The 4,418-nt window shown below is 30.6% G+C and overlaps 1 long non-coding RNA gene across 3 annotated transcripts; it reads right to left on the bottom strand.

The window, feature by feature from the left end:
* Nucleotides 1-1,375: 1,375 nt before the first annotated feature.
* LOC139867369 (uncharacterized) lies at nt 1,376-3,981 on the bottom strand. 3 transcript variants are annotated; one of them, XR_011765815.1, is made up of 4 exons: nt 3,797-3,981; nt 3,472-3,534; nt 2,866-3,036; nt 1,376-2,473 (listed from the first exon to the last, which is right to left on the bottom strand). It is a non-coding gene; the product is annotated as an uncharacterized lncRNA (long non-coding RNA). The 3 variants fall into 3 exon arrangements; XR_011765814.1 differs by lacking the exon at nt 3,472-3,534 and having other exon boundaries at nt 1,376-1,794; nt 1,918-2,473; XR_011765813.1 differs by lacking the exon at nt 3,472-3,534.
* Between the last annotated feature and the right edge of the window lie 437 nt (nt 3,982-4,418).

Below are 4,418 nucleotides of genomic sequence, written 5' to 3'. Positions count from 1 at the left end.
TAACGATGATGATTGGATGTTCAGGATCACTGTCGTTTGGAATGGTGTGTGAAGTCATCGTTTGTTATTGTTTGCCGGAATTAACAGTCGAAGGAGTGTTTGTAGTTGGCAAAAAAAGGAAGAAAGGAAAAAAAGTGAAGAATTGTATTTGATACATTCATAAGAGATTACAATGGATATATATATATATATATATATATATATATATATATATATATATATATATATATATATATATATATATATATATATATATATATATATATATATGTATATATATATAATGGATACATATATAGTACAGTGGATACATAGAGTTAATATCTCAACAATACATGCTACTAACAAGGAAGGATAATATCAAACTTAAACTAATCATTATCCTTAAAAGTCCATCCAATCAAAGGGTATTTGTATACATATTTTTTTCTGACACGCTTGTGAATACACTTCCATAGTTCCAACAATTATTTAAGGTTGGCAAACAATCATAATTTGGAGATCACAATCGTCACTTAGATTAATTAGATATTCACATTAAGCATCCACTGGTGACATGATCACATTAACGATCTAAATGCATGTCAACAGATAAATGTAAATAATTAGTATATTCTTGATTTGTACGGTATAAATATTGAGTAAGTGATTTTCACACTCTATTTTTTGATCCATACACATTTTGTATTTGAACTAGATTTATGAGCCCGTGCGATGCACGGGGACTCATCTGCTAACATTGCTGGTTTTTAAACTTATATATGAAATAACGTTATTATAGGAAAAGTGTGAATAGTACTGTTGTGGTTGAATTAGTAAAATAACGTTATTATAAAAGTCTGTGCGTTGCACGACAGCTCTATAAAATAGCATTTGAAGATGTTAGTATTGAAACTGAGTAGTTGTAGTATACAATTATAATTAAGAAACCCTTAATTATCGATAACATTTGTTCTAAAAGTAAATGTATTGAAACGGTTAGTATTTTAAACGTTAATAATCAATACAATTACAATGTAGTTTTCGACTGTTCATAGTCAATTATACCATTCGTGAGTTACGAACGCGCTAAGTTGACCACCAACGCGCTAAGTTGACCAGATAATGCAAACCAAATACAAACCAAATTCATTGTCATATGCATTTACAAATAACATGTTATGAAAAGATGTAGGAAATAATATAACTGATAATAATAATTTTTTTGATTAAGATGAGAATGCCATAAATATTAATAAAGATGAGAATGAGTAGTGCAAAATTTAATAAACTATATGGGATGAGTATTCTTAAGTTTCACTATAGATAGATGAAAGATATCTATGTAGACGATATTGACATTGAACAGATTAATTTACACTATTCTGTTTTGTACTATTCTATTTTGTACATGATGCATATCTATTTTGTACAAGACATATTTTGAAAGATATCTTTGTAGAGATGACTCATATCTATTTTGTCAATATGCATTAGAGATGAACGATGAGATAATATTAAATGGTATTGTACATGATGCATAGGAAACAAGGAGCCTATATCCAAGGGGAGTCTGGAATTAGAAACTCGATCTACAAAATATATTTCATTATTAACTTCATTATTAACTTCAATAATCCACTTAATGCTCACGAAATATTGTCTTGAGTCATATCACTTAGTTTCTAAACTTTGACTATCTCATGTGAGTGTTTGCAATTTGCACAAGACTTCTTTAGGCGCTTTTTCATGGTTGTTGTTTTTCTTAATTCCGTTTTTTTATGTCAGAAACCGCAGCAATCAGCTGGGTTTCACCTAATAGAAAAAAAAAATCAGCAACAAACAAAATGTGATGATCAGAGCAGTAAACAAATAGCATGATAAGTCTAGTAGCCAAGGCTACTTTGTTTTTCTTATCAGGACCAATAATAAAGTTACCAGAGCTTATAGCATTGGCAACACCATTGGGAGTTGAGCCCGAAATATTCCACCATGATAAATAGTTACGCCATAGTGGAGCTACAAACCTGCATTTCATGAAAATATGATTTATAATATTCTGGTTTGGCTTCACATAATGGGCATAGGTTTGACACAAGTGGAAATCCTCTTTTCTCCAAATTCGTTCAGGTAGCCGACCTATCCTTTAATAAATGCCAACCGGAGATGTTAACTTTTATTGGAATACAATGTAGCCATTTCATAGTCACCAAATTGTTAGCACCGACATCTAAAATATATATTTATCTATTAAAGAAGATAAAAATTTAGTCTAAAATCTCCCTTTTGAATGTAATATCCAGGCCCATCCATCTTTAGATTCATTGAGATTGGGAGTTGAAGCGAGATGATCAGTTAAATGGCCAAGATCTCCATCAGCACGACCCCGAATTACATTGTTCCAATCCCAATTTTCAATTAGAATCTATTCAATCCAGCAAGTTCTTTCAGCAACAGTGACTTTTTGATTTTTTTTTTTCCGAGCGCAAAAAGTCTAGAAAAAAGATTATCCATATTAGATTGCACATTTGGTAACCAAAACATAACATTGGATCCGTTACTCACCTTACGAACAAAGGATGAGAAGAATTGTGTTAAGAGGTTGTCTTGGACTATTCTTTGCTAACTTTTACAATTTAACCAATATTTTAAAAATAAGTAACCTTTATCATTATACTAATAACAATTTTTTTTTTTGTAATAAAAAGATTAAAAGAATTTTATAAAATTTTGGGTGACTTTTGACCAGTTAGACCTACTCAACCCACAAGTAGTTCCTTTTTTATCAGTAATCCAAATATGACCTGGTGGAACCAAAGAATAGTCCAATGACCCATTTAACCATTAGCGGGTCAAAATTAACACAGGTAAATGAAGATGGTTTACCTGTGTGGATCGCCACGTATTGGCTATTCTTTTCTCCATGTTTTCTCTTAAACTTTGACATTCTTTCCAGCAGTAATTCATGAGATATTGTTGTTGGTGATCGGCTCTATGTGTAAGCAGGCCCTTCACTGAGATTCCATCTTCCCATCCAATTGATGTAAATAAATATAACTAAAATAATACAAAATAAGGAGACCATGTAAATAGATAATATTTTTAATCAAAGCAGCAAAATAGTTTATATATTTTCAATAAAGTTTATACACTTTGCCGGTCAAAAAAACAAAAAGAAAAAAAGGGAAAAAATTGGCCTGATTACTTTATAATGAAGTAAAAAAATGAAGAGATGGATATTTGACCCACTTAAAGATGGACTATTCGACTTACGATATGTTTTACTTTGGTAGAGCTAGGTTGGTAAAAAATCAACTTAGTTTACAAAGGCTGAACATGAAAAAAGTATGGCAACTTGAACACATATTGACATGTCTAAAAGTCTATGCATTTTGATCAGTAAAGCCCGTACGCAATTATTAAAATTTAGCTTAAATTTATATAATCTGTGCAAGAAACTTGAAATTTAGCTTAACAAAATGCTGAACTTACAATCCGTGAATCTTAGAACGCGCAACAACAACAGAAATTCGGCCTTCACTTGCATTGATAAATCTTAGAAATCATATTATTAGTTTAATGAACTCATAAAAAATATTATCAGTATTGGTTAAGATGGCAACCCAACAGCAGTTTAATATTGTAATACCTAGGGCAGGTGAGTAGAAGATGGGAAAAGAACATTATAGAAAGCTTTGCCCTCATGAACCAAGAAATATATTCAACCGTGCATGTAGATTCATTAAAGATGATGTAAGTCAAATCATGTAGATTCATTAATATTTCATTTGATCCTAAGTGACAGTAAGCAAATTACCAGCTGGTTGGGACAGTTGTGATGAAGAATTGTAACCCGTTGGCGTTCTTTCCAGCATTTGCCATTGAAAGCAGTCCTGCAAAGCAAGTATAGAAACAAATTACCGAGTATCATATTACATTATAAGCAGCATCTGACTAATTGCTTCTGTACATAGAACAATAAGCTTGTATGACCATATATAATTTATATAACTGATGTCTATGTAGGAACAACTTTAGAGGAACCTAATACAATAACAATTTATCATTCTCTCTTCTAAGAAAAATTTGGTATAAGCAAATGTCTAAATCTGTTAGAAAGTCAAATGCACCAAAGATATTACACAATTTGCAATATGACAACTACAGAAACTATAATTCATAATTAGCAATTAAGGGTATTACATAAGCCTATTGAACAAATGTCAACTACGGTGAAGTGATAAAGAAACTGTTAAAATGTTAATGTATTTCTAGAGTATTCTAGAATTAATTAGTAGAAGAAGATATTTATAAAACAAAAATATCTAGATATTATTAACAAAAAATCTAGATATTTCTAACAAAATATCTAGATATTTATCCTACATTTGAGCCTATAAATAGGCTAACATGTAATGTATTTGAAGTAACAAACAAAA

This window comes from Rutidosis leptorrhynchoides, chromosome 9 (assembly GCF_046630445.1).
Source record: "Rutidosis leptorrhynchoides isolate AG116_Rl617_1_P2 chromosome 9, CSIRO_AGI_Rlap_v1, whole genome shotgun sequence".
Lineage (NCBI taxonomy): Eukaryota > Viridiplantae > Streptophyta > Magnoliopsida > Asterales > Asteraceae > Rutidosis > Rutidosis leptorrhynchoides.
This window is presented reverse-complemented; position numbering and strand designations above follow the sequence as displayed.